The sequence below is a fragment of the Sus scrofa genome, chromosome 5, assembly GCF_000003025.6.
Source record: "Sus scrofa isolate TJ Tabasco breed Duroc chromosome 5, Sscrofa11.1, whole genome shotgun sequence".
NCBI lineage: Eukaryota > Metazoa > Chordata > Mammalia > Artiodactyla > Suidae > Sus > Sus scrofa.
In genome coordinates, this window is record NC_010447.5 from 1,797,791 (window position 1) to 1,816,463 (window position 18,673).

The window sequence follows — 18,673 nt, forward strand, 5'->3', positions numbered from 1 at the left end:
ATCCTTCCCACAGCCTCGCAGAAGCGCTGTGTCCTGCAAGAGCCCAGCCTGTGGGAGCAGGGCTTTCTGCTGGCGTTTCTGGAAGGCAGAGAGAGATGAATGGGGCTGTGACAGTGGAAGTCGGGACAATTACAGCGTGACTTCTCTAAGTGTGGCACTGCAGCGCCTAAGCCCCAAAGACAGAAAGCATCAGCAATAAAAGACACACAGAGGGGAATTAAACATAAGAGAATGGCTAGCCCTTTAATATGACGCTGCTTCCCCTTGGCGTCTGCTCCCATGACACCGGCCAAGACACTTGCAGAGCATTTGCTGGGGGGCCGAGGTACATTGAGGCCCATGGGCTGGTGGGGGTGGCCCTGGGATCACCTGCAACCCCCTTCCTCCTGTCCTCCCACCACCTATGAGACAATCACCTGACATCAGCCTGGAGGGCCTCCTGACATGGGCAACAAAGGCCCCTGAGTTCTGTGGGGTCCCCCAACCCCAGAAAGAAAGTGGAAGAAACCACACAAAATGGAAAAAGCAGACATGCAGGTTTTCAGGAAGCACAGGCAAAATGGCCTGGTCTGAAGGGTCAGAGCAGCTGAAGCTGGGACTTGGGAAGGCTGGCGAGATTGCCAAAGAGTCACCAAGGAAAACACAGCAGGTGCCATGACCTTAGGGAAACAGGCAGATTCACGGAAAATATGCTTCTATTGCACTGAACAGGGGAGGAGGGAAGAGCTGGGTGGCCGGCAGGAACCCAGGGAGCCGAGGAAGACCTTCCCCCAAACCAGTCCCTCGAACGTCGTCAGAGCCGTCCATGCGGCTGGCCTTTCCCGGGATGTCCGGTGGGACGTGGCACTTCCTGGAACTCGCCCCAACACCCGCAGCCCTGACCCTCGCCCCGAGGGGCAGGCCCGGTGCTGTTTTGAGGCACCCCACACCCCAGCCTCAAAGCCCCAGTCGCCCTCTCCCTCACCCCTGCCATCTGACCGTCCCCTTTCTAAGTGTATCAGAACGATGGCCCCCTCGTCCCCACCCCCGTCATCTCTCTCCTGGGGTGGCAGGGACTGTCCCCAGCATCCAGGGGTGCCGTCCTCCCATGAAGTCGAGGTCATGTGACCAGGGTGCCTAAGTGGTGTGAGCGGCTCTGGGCAGAGGCTGGAAGGGTCGCCTCATCTGTCTTCCTGGGGTGGGGTGGGGGCACTGGCACAGCAATGGGATGCAGGCAGACCGTCAACAAACCCACACTTTGTAGTTTGTGGCTGCAGCACCATCCACCCCGACTTAGTTGCCTGGAATCACAGCTGTGCTGGGCTCCCTGGAATCCTTGATCCACCCTGAATTCACCCCAATTCTTGTCTGATGATGAGCTGACGGAGAGCTTTCCTAAGGTAGATCGACGCTGTGTGCCCTTCGGCAACTGGCCAGCTCCCCCCGACTCTCCACCCTGCACCTGTCTCCGAGCTCCAGCCACTGCTTCCAAAATCTGGCCCATCCTTTGGTGAGAAATCCGCCTGCTGTTATTCTCACCACTAATGCCGAGCTGTCGTGTGTGTGTGACCTCAGAGCAGAGCGCAAACTCGAAGGGGTCTTTCAGACTGACAGGCCCTGCAGGCGAGGCGCATACAGGATTTCATCCTTCCTCAACTCCCAGGCTCCAAGACATCCCCCCGGGGGCGGGGGTGCTGGGGTGGGACGCACACATAGCAGCAGTCACCAGGGACCCTCCCAGGGAGCTGGCCAGAGCTGGTCCTGGATTTCCTATTGACTGAGTGGCCTTAGGTGGGTGGCAGGGGTGTCCGTGCCTCCAATCCCCCGTATCCACTACCTGGGAAGGTGGGCTACAGATCACAGGTAACCACGCCTGCACAGCGTGCAGCCCTGTGCCTGCCGCACCGCACGCTTGCTTGACAAATGTTAGATACGGCCCCTGCCACAGTTAGGCGATTCTGATAATTTTTCCTCCTTCTGCATCTGCATCTGCTCCCTGCAGCTCCCTTCCACATGTCTTGTTTGGTCCCCACGGCCACACGGAAGAGGCCCCCGCTCCTCTTCACATGACAGCCCGTCAGAGATGCCCTGAGACAGGAATCTTCTTCCTCCGCCTCTTGGCTTTCTTCCTGCACGTACCCAATTCCCACGGCAGCTGCCTCCCTGTCGGAAGCTCTGCCGAGTGCCTGGTGTTCTTACATGGCTGCAAACGTGGCTGGACCCCTGTGCTCTCCTTCCTGATGGGCTCAGAGGCAACCTCGAGCTCCCATCTTCCCTGCACTATGTTATTCTGAGACATATCTTTGCAGCCCTAAAAGGTAATCTCCTTTTTTTTTTTCTAATTTGTTTTGACCATTGGAGGATAAAAATCCAAAATGCATCCCTACTGAGCTGCAGGACTCCAAAACCTTTCTTTTGGGGAATAACTCTTGAATAATAAGAATATTATTTATAATAATAACTCAATGAATCAGAAACTGACCCAGTCAATGGGACGCGGGCCGGGGGCTGCAGGAGGGAAATGTTTGAGATCTGAGTTTCTCCTGGAGCACAGTCTCTCCTGCGACCCGCACCCACGAAAACATCCTTGTCAGACCCGTGGCCAACGGCTCTGGGTGAGGATGGACAGGACACGGGCCTGAGGCAGGACGGTCTCCCTAAGGTTTCGGGAGTTCAGACTCGCCACAGCAGCCGCTCCGTGTTTGGTGACCCTGCCAGGGATGGTCCCTCCACCCCTGAGGGGCCCCATGCCATCAAGGGCTCTGACTGCCGCAGGGCGAGTGCTGGGACTCACAGCATGGAGGTAATCTGGCCTTGGGCACGCTCGTCCCGCCTCCTTCGGGGCCCCGCCTCCTTCGGGCCCCGCCTCCTTCGGGGCCCCGCCTCCTTCGGGGCCCCGCCTCCTTCGGGGCCCCGCCTCCTTCGGGGCCCCGCCTCCTTCGGGGCCCCGCCTCCTTCGGGGCCCCGCCTCCTTCGGGGCCCCGCCTCCTTCGGGGCCCCGCCTCCTTCGGGGCCCCGCCTCTGCCACCACTCTCTGCTGCACCTGCATCCCCTCTTCCCTCTTCCCTCCAGGCTTCTGGCTCCAGGGGCTTCCTCCCCGCCTCTGCCTGCTCCCTCCCTGGGCAGACCTTCCTGGGAGGGGGCTCCTCCAGCAGATCTCAGTGGCATCCCCATCCCTGCCATGAGGCTTCTTTGCACTAGGCATCTAGGTAGTGAACCTTATCACACATGTGGGGTCACATAAAGCAGTTTCCACACAGTGCTGGGCCCTTGCCCAAGTGTGACATCAGCCCCACAGCTTGTGACACACACAGTTGGGGTTTTTTTTGTTTTGTTTTTTTTCCTTTTCAGATGAGAATTCTGAGGCTTGGGGCATTTGAAGACTTGCCTAAGGTCACACACTGAGTTTGTGGCAAGATTTCAAAGCTAGTCTGCTGGCTGGGATCCTAAGAGGCTGGTCCACACCGATTATAGCACCCTGGGTGGGGCTCATTGATATTCAGAGCCAACATCCTCTTCCTCCCTTGGCAGATTCAAGAAAACAGGTCCACAGGCGTCAAGGTGTAATTTCCCAGCCACAGGCAATGATGCACAGAGAATTCTCACCAAGAGGTTCCAGCTTCCAGATCAGGTCAGACCCCTCTCAGCAAACCAGAGCTGCTCTCGTGGGCACCAAGGGCCCCTCAGCAGCCTGCGGACACCCCGCCCCCTCCTGAGCAAGTCCTCAGACCCGGGCACCACGTGGGCAGAGATGGGAAAGGGACCCCCTTGGAGGCAGCTGGTGGGTGTAGATACCTGCAGCCTCGTGACATCTGGAGCTCTCGTGTCCCCTCCCCGAAAGACCATACAGGGACCTCAGGTTAAAGAATTCCTCCTTTGGAGCAAAAAACAGGATAAAATTCCAAAATGCTTTCTCCAGGGTCTTTGCCGCAATTCAGGATCAGTGATAATTCCTGGCTCTGCCGGTGAATTAGTTTGCCGGGAAGATGTTGACGCTGCCTTGGCCTTGGGAGCAGGCCGCACTGTCATGGCTGGAGAACGGGTTCTATCTCCTCATTACTTTTAACCCACATTATTATTTTTTCTTTTTACAGCCTTACCCGGCATATGGAAATTCCCAGGCTAGGAGTTGAAATGTCACTGTGGCTGCCAGCCTACACCACAGCCATAGCAATGCAGGATCCGAGCCACCCCTGTGACCTACACTGCAGCTATTGGCAACAGCATATCTTTAACCCACTGAGGCCAGGGCTCGAACCCGCATCCTCATAGATACTAGTTGGTTTCTTAACCCACAATGGGACTCCTTAATCCACTGGAGACTGGAAAGGCGACAGATCTTGACAAGTAGGAAGGGCAGACTTGGAACCTGTATCCTGACCTGGGGTCCCCTCGCCAGCACCCCTAAGTATACTCACCTGTAGGTCCTTTCTGATGTTACCCTGTCCCCTCATCCCTTAATTCGTCCTGCGAAGGCTTGGGAGCCATCTCCCCAGTCGGTGTGGTCTCACAGCTCAGCCATGGGTTCCGCCTCTTCAGACAAACTCAGAGCAGCCGAGGGATCTGCCTGCTGGTTTGATAGATGGGGTAACCGAGACCCTGAAAAGTTATTTTCCCAGGGTCACAGGGTCCATGTCAATACCTGGCTCTCAGGACCTTCAACCAGGGCAGGAAACTTCACCTTCCTGCCGTCTTAGCCAATCACGTTGGCCCAACATCTTTCCACCGAATGGCAACAAGCAGCCCCCTGGGTCGCCTGCAGCTTTGTTAGCCCCTGAATCTAAAGGAGCCAAAAGCTGCAGAGCCCTTGGTGCAGGGGGAGGGGAGCTGGTATGTGAGCTAAGTCAAGGCATGAAGAGAGGATGCTGGACCTAAAAGCCTCCCTCCCAAAGGAAGATGCACCTGTCAGTCAGGGCAGGAGCCTGGCTCGGGCACATCCTGCCTGCTCTCCTGGCAGGTGTGTGCCCCCAGAAGAGGCAGCATCCAGAAGCCCAGGATGTGGGAACCCTGACGTGCTCTATTTATTATTTATTCAACGCTGACACCATAGTAAGCAACCTCCTGAGGGCCATGCAATTGGATTCACATGAATTAAAGCACACGCAGGAATGAAACCACAACAGGAACAATTTAATTTAAAATGATAGAACGACGCACACTATAAGCCGAGACTGGCTTCCAAATGAAACGAAAAATAGGTCTTCCGCAGAAAGCAGGAACCCGAGAAACCCCAGTCCCCACAGCAGAGGAGCCTCTGCAGACACGTGGGTTATCAAATGAGACCTGGGGAGTCTTCAGCTGGGTCACAAGCAGGAAAATACCCACGGCTCCGGGATCAAGGGTAAACCGCTGAGCTGGCATCTGAGGCTCGGAGGATCCAGGCCCACCTGCCCAAAGCCCACCCTTGCCTGGTCTCTGAACCTGAGAACATGCTGTCACCCCCCCCCGGCGGGCTGGCCATCCTTTCTGGATTTCTCAGGATGGGGAGGTGGCAGCTAGACCTCACTGATCCTGGGGAGAGGCCCAGCTTCAGCAGATACCTTCAGCTTCTGCACGCTCCTTAACTCATCCTGTGGCATTATTGATTTTTGTTTGCTTTTTTTTTTTTTGAACATAAGGAGTTTGTGATTCACATACACAGAGAGTAAGTTACAAGGCAGATCACAGCAGGCGCCTTCCGTGTCTGTGATATCTATGGAAGTTGAGCCGCCAAGCATTGCTCCTCAAAGTCCCTGCAGACACCAAGCGTGGCCTCTGCTTTTCTCAGCTGCTGCCCCCTCTGCCCCAAGTTCATGTGCCCCCATGAACGACCCAGTCCTACCACTTTTGTCACTTAATACAGTGACGGTGTTGGTGATCAGAGAGTAAAATTTGGAGAACTTAAGGAGATAAAGCATATCCTATCAAAGGGGATTGGCTGGTGGCAAAGGCTTCTGAAGGCTGGAAGAGAGGCAGTGTAGAGACACAGTACTAGTGCCCTAGGATCCCTGTGTGGAAGCTGTGATCAGAACTTGCTTATGTTCTGATGGAGTGGAGATCAGGTCAGGGCTGCTCAAGGCATAAGACCATAGGCTGGAGGACCAGGAATCTCCAGGAGGAAGTGCAGCTCAGGCTGTGTCAGAGAGCTAAGATGATATGTGAAGACACTGGGCATGGGTTGGGATTGTGAACCAATTAAACCAACAAGTTGGTCTCCAAGGTTTACCTAGAGCTATGCTGGGGTTTGTGGAAGATAAAGAAATAAAATGGAGATATTACAGCCTATCGGAGATTGATATTGTGATAGTACATCTACATGTGAAATACCCAAGGAGAGTTGATGCAGATGTTTAGGGAGCAGAGTGAGTGTTATCTCCTGGTTGTGAAGATGCAGGGTCTGTGGCATATGGTCCCTGGAAGCCCAGAAGGATGACATAACTGATGCCCTGGTGCATACTGATTTAGCGGTATGGTGATTAGAGTGGAGTTGAGGGAAGACTGCGGTCATGGAAGCGGCTTTGCGGAGTAAGAAGGTGACAGCAACTCACTACTGAGGATGTGGTAGAGGATTCCAGAACTCCCGCCTGGCACACAGGGGACCAGGCGAGGTCCGGCCTGGACACCTCAGCAGCACAGACATGGGAGCCCCTCCTGTATTCTGGGGTTACTTCTGACACACATGTCCTGACGTGCCAGCCCCACCTGTCTTTGGAGGGCAGCGTGGAAACAGGACCCCCACACTGGGTCCTGAGTGGCCCAGCTGAGCCCGCCAGGAGTACGGAGCTCTGTCTGAGGGGGCAGGGCTGGAAGCCCCGCACCCACCAGAACCAGAGGCCAGGAGGAACCCTCCCCTGAGTGGGCAACACCCCCAGGCAGCTCCTTTCAAACCTCGCAGCCGTGTCCTAGGACTACTGTACGCTGGGAAGACAAGACTCAGGTGAGCTGTGCTCAAACCCTTTCTTGGTGGCCTGGAGGACACATGCAGGGCCCCCAGGTTGCCTTGGTGGCTGTTTCTCTACAAGGATGGGCAAAGGCAGGGAGCCAGAGGGAGCAGGGTCTGCCAGGCACAAAGACCACCTTGGCCAGGTTCCATGGGCCCCCCACAGCCAGGGATGCCCTCCAGAATGTTGGGACAACTGTGGGGGATTTACCGATGACTGAGTTAATGGTGCTCCAGGGCCTTCTTGCACACCCGGATCTCATCCCTGCACTCCTGGTCCTGTGTAGCTTGGCTGGAGTTGCCCCATCAGGCTTGATTCCACACTAGCATTAAATCATGCTTTCAAGTCAGCTGCCCATTTGTGGAGGAGGAAGCCAGGGACACATGCTTTTCTTCATCTCACGTCACCCGGGCATCTACCCTGGTGGAAGCACACATGATCTCAGTGTGCTTGCCTCAGTGGTAAAGAAAGGAATGGAGAGCAAGAGGGAGGAGGAAGGGGATGATGGACGGATGGATGGATGGATGAAGGGATGGATGGATGATGGGATGGATGGATGGGTGGGTAGATGGATGGGTGGATGGGTGGATGGTTGATGAATGGAAGGATGGGTGGATGAAAGGATGAAGGGAGGGGTATGTGGGTACATGGTTGGTAGATGGATAGAGAAACGATAGGTGGATAGGTGGGTAGTTGGGTAGGGATCAATTGATGGATGGATTGATGGACAGACAGGTGAACAGATGGAAGGAGAAGTGAACTAGGGGAGCCAACTGCCCGCAGCTGGTACCACCCAAAGTGCAGTGCAGGTCACAGAGCTGTGGGGGTCACCGCTTCTTAGAAGTGGAAGAGGCTTCTGAGGTCCGTTAGTTCTCACTTCCCATTTTATAGAGGAGGACATAAACCTTCCCCCACACTTAGATTAATCTCTAATGTAGATCTTATTCCACAGTGAATTCTGTACAGAGCAGAAAGAAGCTGGCACCCACTGCCAGCAGGAAAAAGTTAACTTCTTGGCAGGGACTTTTCCCACTTCCCACAGAAGACCTAGATCTGAGGGGTTGTTTTAGCCGTACGTGTAGCTGTAACAAGAAACAACATCTTGGTAAACAGTAGACGCCAACTAAGTGTCTGTTGAATGACTGAGTGAATTAATGATGCCCTTCTCAGGTGACCCCTTCCTCCCCAAATGACTTTCTCCATCCCTACAGGCTGCACCACTGGTCTGACCACCACTGCTCAGATACGCCAGGCTCCTGGACCAGGAAACTGATAAGACTGGAGGCAGCAGGTAGACTGGGGATGGTGGAGCAGCTGGTGGCTCAGAATCTACCCCAGCCAGTTCCAAGCTCATTTCCCGAGTGGTCCAGCAGACGGACACCTGGCAGCTTTTCTCCTGAGTCCCTTGGGAGAACAACAGTGTCCTCAGCATGGGCAGGGGACCCAGCCTCAGGATCCCAGCGAGGAGATGACACCACAGAAACGACACAGCCTGGACCACTGGACTCAGACATCCATGCAGCCTCACTGAGCCCCCTCCTCCTGCATCCCTCTGTCTCTGCCCACCTCCTGTCTGCTCTCTGTCTCCATTTTTTCAGCAAGCGTGTTTCTTTCTGCCGCACCCCAGGGACAGCTGCTGCTGCAAAACAAACAGACCTTCGGCACAAATCCTGTGCATTGTAAACACAGTTGTAAACAAAACAAATCATTTGACCTATACGAGTTTCTGCTTTGGGTATGTGTGTGTGTGTGCTTGTGAATAACAATGTGGAGTTTGAAGCACACAGACACATAAGCACACACACAACACAAGCGTGCACACACCCAGTGTTATAGTCGATCTCTACACACTAATCAAGGCAGATGTCATTTGGGGGCTATTTCTACACAATGCAAAGAAGGAAGTCTAATCTTCACACCTGCAGGTGGAGAGCGTGCCCTTATCTGTTCACTCTCTGCCCCCCTTTGGTCCACTCTTTGCAGCTTCAACAGCTTGTCAGTACATCGCAGCCCCCTGGGGCCACCATCAGTTCAGCGTCAACCCCAGAACGAGTGTCTGTCGCAGAGTCCTCGGGTCCCAGAGGTCCCTTCTGCCAATTCAAGCTGTATTTCCTGATTCTAAGAATCCTCAGCAGCCCCCGGATACGTCTTACTGGGGATTTGCTACATAATGGTTTCCAGAAATGTTCTTTTAATGAATAAAGCATCTCGCTGTAATACTTGAGGTAAAACAAGAAATAAGAGATGGTGTGTTTGGGGGGCAGGTAACAAACAGCAGAGAATCACATCCCTGGTGGCCAGTAGACAAGCCTCTCGGTTCAGCAGAAGGATGGCTGAGCCGTCCGCTTTTCCCCGTGAGGCTCGCAGATGACATTCTGGGCTTATTCATCTTCCTTTAGGACGTGGCCTCTCCTGGGCGGGACACCTTCCCCCAAACTCTCTGGCTCAGCTGGAAAACACACAGCCCCGGCCTCGCCTCCCCACCTTCCCTCCCACGCCTTCTCCCATTCACGCCCCCCCTACCCCGTCCACTGGATGTGCTCGTCCTCACCCCTAAGGGCTGGAAGGACGGGGCTCCGGCTGGAAGGGGTCACACAGGGAGACCGCGGTTCCTCCAAAGCTGTCGACTCCTGAGTGTTTCCCGAACTGGGTTCTCCCCCGGGCATCGAGGGGTAGAAGAAGGATCTCGGGGGCTTCAGGACGTGGAACAGCAACGCCCTCTGTCCTCAAGAAACGGTGGTGTCTCATAACCCGCCTCTGGTGTCACTTACTGTGGCTGAAGTTTGAGACCCAAGGGAGCCAGCCTGGGTGTCCTCTGGGCTTGTGAAATTCTAACGTGAGCTGGAGTTCAAGTCCGCAGAGATTTCCTGTTTTACTGAAGTGCAGTTGATTTACTGTGTTGTGTTACTTCCTGCTGTACCCCAAAGTGACTCAGTTATAATACATATGCATATATATTCATTTTCGTATTCTTTTCCGTGAGGGTTAATCACCGGATACGGACTCTAGTTGGCCGTGCTGTCTGGTAGGACCTGGTTTATTCATCCTACGCACACAAGTTAGCCTCTGCCAACCCCAAACTCCCCGTCCTTCCCTCCCCCGCCCCTCCCCTTGGCAACCACAAACCTGTTCTCTGTGTTTGTGAGTCTGTTTCCGTTTTGTAAATAAGTTTATTCGTATCTTTATATTTATTTGTTTTGAGGGTTTTTTGGGGGCCACCCCGCAGCATACAGAAATCCCCAGGGATCAGGTCCGAGTCACAGCTTCGAACTAAGCCGCAACTGTGGCAATGCCAAATCTTCAACTCACTGTGCTGTGCCCGGGATTAAACTGGCATCCCAGTGCTCCCAAGATGCTGCTGATCCTGCTTCAGGAGCTCCTGTTTGTATCGTATTTTAGATTCCACAGGGAAGTGATATCATCTGGTATTTGTCTTTCTCTGTCTGACTTCCTTCACTTAGTATGAGAATCTCTAGGTCCATCCACGTTGCTGCAAATGGCATCATTTCATTATTTTTTGTGGCTGCATCGTATTCCATTGCATAGATGCACTGCTTCTTCTTTATCCATTAATGCAGCAGATACTTCTGAGCGTACATAGCAGCCGAGCCTTGTACTAGGATGCGCTAGAAACACCAGGATGAAATGGGGCTTGCAGAGTATTGGGGGTGCAAAACTTCGTGAATGGTGCCAACAGGACAAAAAAAAACGGGGAACCCTGGACACATGAAACTCAGCCTGGAGGTTTCCAACCCTGACTGGGAAAACACAGGGGCCTTGCTCAGCAGAACTCAATATGTCAGGTGCCCTCAGAGCCATTTTATTTAAAAACATGGATTAATAGGAAGGAAACGCCAAGCAGTGCACTTGCTGTGAAGTTGTTGAAAACCGCTGGCGTGCGTGTTTCCCAGCACAGCCAGATGCTTCAGCACAGAGCCCAGCTCCGCAGAAACCACCTACTTACTTAACAAATTTTTTTTTGCCAAAAAAATATAATAAAATCCTGCTCTGATTCTCAGTTCCAGTCCTTGGCTACATAAATAAAAGTTCCAGGAAGAATAAATCTTTAGAACCAACAGGGAGAGATGAACATTTTCATACAGTTTCGTAAACTTGTGAATGATATTTAAATATTGAGAATGTGAGGCCAGCTGGGCCTGCTGTGAATTCCTCCGTAATGACAGCCTTGGAATAAAGGCTGAAATTTATAAAACAGTGGTCTGTCCCCTTCCTGGACCACAATTCATAAATCTCGCTGCCCTGTTGTCATAAACTGCATAGCTCCAGACCCAAACCCAGCTGAGCGTGTGTGTGTGGGTGGGTGTGCATGTGTATGTGCACATGTGCACACGTCATGTGTGCATATGCATGTGCGCGCGTGTGTGTGTGCGCGTGTGTATGTGCACGTCTGCAGCTCACTTTCGGATACGTCATTTCAGGGCTCCTTCTCCAGCTGAGAGTTTTCAGTGGCTTGTGCAGTGAGGGAACCTGCAGGGTTGAACCCGGGCTTTGGGACAGTGAGGACAGATAAGCCAAGCTGATTCAGTCTGGTTGATTCATTTGAATCCCCACAGCACACCCTTAACACCCAATCTTGTGAAAGTATTTATTCTGTTCCATTGGCCAGAATGAGAAACAAATCAAGGCACCTCTGTGGGGTGTATCACGTGGTACTTCATTTGGGCTCTTGGGGCTGCAGATATCTGTTCGGATCTTTGGGGCGGGCATCGATGCCCGGCTGACACCAGTAGCCAGGGAACGTAGGGATGAGACTGGACATCAAACAGGGTCTGACCACTGAGGGATCGCCCCCGACATTTAGGAGAGACCGTTTCTCATCCCTTAGACGGACACAAAAGGAACGCCCGCCTCTTCATGTTCTGCTGAAGCTCGAACTGGGCAGTCAGTGTCACAGCTAACCCACTGCCCAGCATCAGGCAACCGTGAGATGTGAGTGTTTTCACTTTCGACTCATCGTGGGGTGTAGAAACCCAGGGCTTTCAGGAGGTGGCTTCATACACGTACTGTGTGTGTGTGTGCCTTGCAGGATATAAATTGTGGTATAAGAAGGGGTGGGCGTGAGACAATGAGACCACAGGCTTGCACAGGAGATAATCTGTAAAAACCATGCTCAGGATTTGATGAAAATGTCTCAGCCGACTAGAGGCACCCACAAATCCCACAGAGACTCAGGTTTGGAAACCACCAGAGAGGTTACAGATGGGGACATGTAGGTCACGACAAACTCGGTGTATTTTCCCAAACTGCTCAGCAATGCGTCAGCTTCCCCATCCTCAGGCAAAGGGGAACTCTGGGAAACAGCAGCTGTGGCCGTGAAGGTTGGCCGCCGTCTTGCTTAGGAGTCTGGGGCTCCTCCACCATGCGTCTGATGGCCATCTTGGTCACAAGGTTGGCCACCCTCTCGGTCACGAGCCTGGCCCCCTTCTTGGTCATGCGTCTGATCACTGACCCAGTCATGAGTCAGGCCACCCTCTCGGGTGCGAGTCTGGCTCCCTCGGGCACAGAGGCCTGTTTGGCATCCCAGCATGCTCACTGTTTAATGCTCCCTCTGTTGGTGCAAGTCTCAGTGGGCATAATGGACCGAGCGAGCCACATACGGTAGATTGTGTGGCTCTGGCTCTTCCACTGAATTATTTACGTAACGCTCTGTTCAAGGCCTTGGTGCCCGCCTTGGAAACACATTAGCAGAGCAGCCATCCAATGTCTCAAATCCCACGGCGCTGACATTCCGATGGGCAGACAGACAAAATATATAGCTCGCTGGATGACGGTAGAAGCGCAGCAAAAAACTCGTGTGGGAAGTGGTGTGGGGAGTGCCCTGGTGAAGGCAGGATTGATGTTTTAAACAGGCCATCAGAGACGGTCTAACGGGAAGGGTGAAATAGGGCAGAGACCTGGAGGAAATGAGGGAGCCGCAATTGCCGGTCCTCCGGTCAAAACCACTGGGTACGATGGTCTATTTTAAATCCCCTGCACCACTCATCAAATTTTATTCCTCAGTCAAAGCATGCGAAAACTTTTCAGGAAGTTCCAAAGAACTTTCCCTCTGAAGGAAAATGCAGTAGCAGGTCTGCTTTAAAAGTGCTGAGGAATGAACCGCCCCTCTGGCTGTAAACCTAATGCCTGCAATTGACTGGGTACCCACTACAGGTAGTAAAATAAATACACCACATTGCACGGACACAGACACAGCGCAGTCGTGAAGGCAGAGCCAGCAGACAGCGGTCAGGGTCTCGTGGAAAGAAATTCGAGGTGTCAGCAAGCCAGTTATGAGCTGTGCGACCACAGGCAAGCCCCTTAAAAATCTCTGCATCGCGGGTTCTCCACACGATAAAGTGGGGTGACATCGGCCTGGAGTGGGGTAGAGGGAGGTGCAGAGCCACGATGGATGGAAGATGCTGCTGCGAAGAGATCATTTCCTCGAGAAGGCCTCGTGCTGTGCGTGGGAGACTCCGAGCTGGGAAGCCTAGGGTCTTTGCCGTCGAGCTTCCAACAACACGGAGGGTAAACAGATGTGGAGAGAGCCGTGACTGAGACGTGTTTGAGGGACACAGGGGGACCTTTGAGGGGGGCATGTGGTGGGGTTCCCACCCTGGAAATTCTACCTGCTGAACGACAAGTTAAAATAGCCTTTTAAGTGTGTGGTCAAACTTACGCGAACTCAAGGGGGTCCTCCTGGTGCAAACCTGTGCTGTGCTGGTGGCCGTTCTGTATCAAAGGCCCTTCTGTCCCTATGACCCAGGATCCTGCAGAGCTGAGTTGCGAAGGGGGCATGAGGAAGGCCCCAGGAGTAGAGCTGGGACTGAGACTGTTAAAGAAATGCCACTCCCTTGTAAAGAAAGTGGATGAGCGGAGGAAATACTCCCCCACGACGGAGACCAGGAGGTACCCGGGATAAAACGGGGGCTGCCCTGAGGCTGGGAAGTGATGGACCAAGCAGATTCACGTGTTCACCTTGCTCTCATGCCCAGACATGAGATCATGGCACACACACCACCTCCCAGTGCCCCCCCCAACACAAATGACCGTCCATGACTTCACAGGATTTCAAAGAACACACTCAACTTAAGACGAGAAATAACTCAAGCCAGATAAACCACATCAAGAGGGAAAGGTATTGAGGACAGAGCAAACTGAAGAAGCATATACAAAAGAAGTCTTCATGTTTGGAAACAATATTAAATTGACGTGTTTAATGTGTTTAAAGAAAACAGACTTTCGAGTAAAGCCATTAAAAAGAATGAGACAATCTGAAAGATTAGGCATATTTGGAAAAGCAAATAGAACTTTCAAAATGAAGCATTCCATGCGTTGAACTTCATTCTCAATGGACAGATTAAATTGAAGATCTGAAATACCTGAGCAGAGACTGGTAGACTGCAAGGCAGACATCAATAAACCACCTGATACTCAACAGAGAGAGACTCGAAAATGGGAAATAGGAAGAAACGTTTAAAGAGAATGGAGGAGAGTGTGAGACAAACCATCTACACGTAAAGACGACTTCTAGAAATAAAGTTATTTCTACTCTTGAGAAAGAAGGAACAAAGAGGAGAAAAGAGGGCGAAAGTAAGGGAGGAAGACAGAGCAACGTGGAAAGAGGCACGACCGAACATAACGGCAAAGAATTTTCCAGAAAGACCGTGACTCCTCCTATGCTGACAGCCTAATAAACCCACGTCCAGATACATAGAGATGAATTTACATCAAGATTAATCAGTGGAGAGCCCGATGGAGAGTTTGAAGGAAAAGGAGACTGTCGAAGACGCACCCAGATTACCTGCCACAATAGCTTATGTTCCAGCAGCAACCGCCAACGCCGAAGGAAAGGGTGCCCCTTCTTTCGAGAGTTACCTTCACCTTTTCACCTGTGAAACCATGGTGCAGCAAGGGAGGGAGGAGACGTTGTGGAATAATTAACCCTGAGAGAGTTTATCTCCCTGAAGAGATTTCTAATACATTTCTTTCAGAGGGAAGGAAAAACGATTGTTGAGCAAAGCAAGCAGGAACCCTGTGAGTAAACCTAAACTGATGTTGGCTGCACGGGGTCACAGTGACGTGCGGTTTCCGGGGCTTTGGTGTGGTTCATTAATCAGTAAAACAGATGTCTAAGACGCCTCCTAGCCCACACAGGTGTGATTCACCAGGTCGATGTAGCAACGGGAAAACCGAGGCATGGGCACACACCTTGTGCCAGGACAGGGTTTCAGAGAGAAACGATGCCCTGAACTTTCTCCTCCTCAAACCAAAACCCCGCAACGGGTGAAGAACCGGCAGACAGGTGGCCGACGGCCCCGTCACTCTCATCTCTGGATGCTGGATGCTCTTGCCCTCGGTGGGGACGATGTGCAACCTCCCACAACCACCCAAGAGAATTTCCTGGGGGCATGTGGAGGGACTGGGCCTCCTGGCTTTTAGCCTTGTCCACAAAGTTTATCACCCCGAAGTTTCTTCCTCAGATTTGGGGCCCTTTGAGGGGCTTATCTGGGCAAATTGCTCTAAGGGAGTGTTGTGGTGACCTGCAAAATCAGCTTTAGGCTCCTTTGGTAACTGTGGTGCTTCTCTTCTGCCATCTGGTCTTCCCAACCTCAGCTCCCGGCTCTGGGATGTATCCTCAAGCCCAGCTCTCTTCCACCCGCAAGCACGTGTGTGAACACACACACAGGCATGTGGTGCATGTGCACGCGTGACCACGTGTGCACATGGGCAAGCATGCACACGCACTCACACAACAATTCGGTCTGGTTTCCTCCATCACCAACCTTCCTTCCCCATCCAGGTCTTTACCTCTGACCCCACAGAGCCCATTGTCCTCTATAACACCGACCCCACATATGCTTTTTGGCCCACCCTGCCTGGGGGGGTTGTTACAGACTAAATGTTTGTGTCTCCAAAATTCACATGTTGAAACCCTAACGCTCTGTGTGGCTGTGTGCAGAGAGAGACAGGGTCTTCAAAAAGTAATTCATGTAAATTGAGGCCGTGACAGTGGGTCCTGATTCCGTACGCTGAGTGTCCCTGTCGGAAGAGGCGGCAGAGCCCTCCCTCCCTCCCTCTCTGGGCGCACGTACCAGGGAAAGGCCGCGTGAGTCACAGCGAGAAGGTGGCCATCTGCCACCCAAGGGAACGTCCCCATCAGAAACCAACCCTGCTGACTCGTTGCTCTCAGGCTTCCAGCCTCCAGAGCTGTGAGACGTGTGTGTGTTTTATCACAGCAGCCCCAGCCGAGGAGTCGTGAGAGCCCATCTGGGTGCTTGAGGCATCTTGGGCCTGCCACCCTCCCCACACCAACTGCTCTGCATGTCACTTGTCTAGTTACTTATTGGTCCCCTGTGTCCTTAAAGAGACTTAAGGGCTAGCCTTGTGTTTTATTGACTTTGCATCTTCTGCACACGGCAGGATTCCAAGAACAGAGTGCTCAGAAAACATTCAATGAGTGAGCAAACTTCCCGTGGTCAGGACAGCCATCTGGCTGAGGTGCTCTGGCACAAAGACGGGGGTGTCCATGGAAAGACGCAATCGTGTCCATTTCTGATCCGGTACCAAGCCTCCCACGTGTTAACCATGGTCTCCCTTCTGATTGGCATTCAACGCGTTCCTTGGCTTCTCTGTCTTCCAAGATAAATATTTATCTGAATACTTATTTTCAAATAAGATAAAAACCAGTATTTCAAGCATAAGCCTTCTGACTCATGCAGAGAATTCTGCATATTTCCAAAATCATTCATCAAATCCACTGGCTTGAGATGAGAATGAAGACCCCCAGTTAGGACCCTCTGCTTGTCATTAATGTACTTACCCTGCAGGGTATATAAGACACAGCAGAAATCAAAGTAAACATGGACACGGAGTGGACATGGACATGGACAGTGAGTGGACACGGATGCTGAGTGGTCACGGGAGCTGTGTGGACATGGATGCTGAGTGGACAGGCAGATCCTTGGGACATCTTGGATGTCGAGGTGTGTCCTCAGACACCACTGTCACTGGAAAGCCATTTTTTGTAGTTTTAGTTTAGACAATTCTTTCTAGTATGTTCACTTGAAAACCTTCTATTCCCCCTCCTCCGAGGAAAAGCCATTGCTGCTTCCCTCTTGGCCCCCATTCAAAAACAATGAGCCTTCCTTTTGTTTTAAATGGCTCTAAAGGGGTTGCCCATCAAGCGGCTGGGCTGGTTGGACCCGCGGCTGGCGAGCTTGGCCAGCGTGGCACCTAACCTGTCGGGTCTTCTTGCAAAGATCATTACGCGTGGGTCCCTGTGTGGGCTTTCCAGTGGATCACGCAGAATTGCACAATTAACTGCATCGTTCAACTTGCAGAGGGGCAGAAGAATGCACATGCTAAGATTTCTAAAGATTTTTTTCGGAGCTATAAAAACTTCTTTGGAAGAATGTTCCTTATTAGGAGAACAGCAAAGAAAAACCCCAAGTCTCGGGGGAGGTATTTGAAGCCCAAGTTCCGTAATGATTTTCAAGTTCAAAGTTGAGCTGCTCTGTTCTTGTTAATGATGCACTCCAGCCCCGGGCTCTGCAGGTGGCAGTGACGGCCCCATTAAAATGGAAGCACCTGTTTCCTTATTACAGTGTCATCTGCCAGACCCTCTCCACTTGGGGCGAGTCAATTAGTACGGGCAGCCATGGTTAAGACCAGGATAACTCCAGTTTCCGTCACGCCTGCTCCAAAGAGAGGCGGGGGCTGAGAGGGTGGGGGTCAGCCAGGCAGGCAGGTGCACCAGCCTCCTGCTCTGAGAAATACAGCTCCCTTTCAGGGGAGGCCTTTAAGGAAGCTCACGTGGTCTGGACCATCAACCCCACGAGAACACAACTATATGTGGTTTGTCATAATAAGTCTCTTTTCAAACAGGCCCCTGTCTGGGATGGAAATAGCCGAGTCCCAGTGATTGTACCCCCACATGGGGGCTGGGAACATCCTCGGAGAACCTGGATTTGGGCTCTGAAATTGGCACCTCCAGCCATCCTGGGCCTGAGCCCTTGGCAGGGGAGTTTCTCTTCCTCTAGAGGCTTGTTGGGCCTTCCTCGGTGCTCATTCCCCGACAGCTGGCTTTCCAACGGCATCTAGCTCGGTCCTCTTTCTGCCCTCTGGCTCCGGGGTGAAACCCATGCCTTCAGCACCAGCTCCGCAGGTATGGGTGAGCCTGGCCCTGTGGGGCGCCCCCCAAGATAGCAAGACCCCCGGAAAGCTCTTGCTTCCTTCTAAAGATTTGCCTGCGTTCCCCTTCGCCTCCCTCGGTAAATTCTAGAAGTCTGCCGGTGGTGTGGAAAGCCTTCAAGATTTCCCATCTCCTCCCAGGCCAGCTCACTGGTCTCGGGTGGCCTCACCTTCCCCCACCTGGATGGCCGTTCAGCGCGGGCCTCGGCTTTTTGGGTCCTGCTTTCCCTTCCCCCCAGGCCTTCTCCTTCTTTCTCCTGACCCCCAAGTCTGGCCCTCTGAAGCCCTCCCTGGTCCTCCTGGGAAGCCCGCGTCTCTTCTCCACGAACCTCCATCAGCACGTGGGGCCTCTGGGCACTTACTTCCTGGTGCGGTGAGCATCTGTTTCCAGGGGCGACTCTGCCGCAGGAAACCCTCTTCACCTTTCAAGATGCAGCTCGATGGCCGCTCCTCTAAAACTTCCCCAAGATCCCCTGGCCCCCGTCTGCTCAGACTGCATGTTTTGTGTAGGAAACGCCATGGACTGGGGGCTTCAACAGCAGGCATTCGCTTCCCAGAGATCTCCAGGCAGGAAGACCAGGATC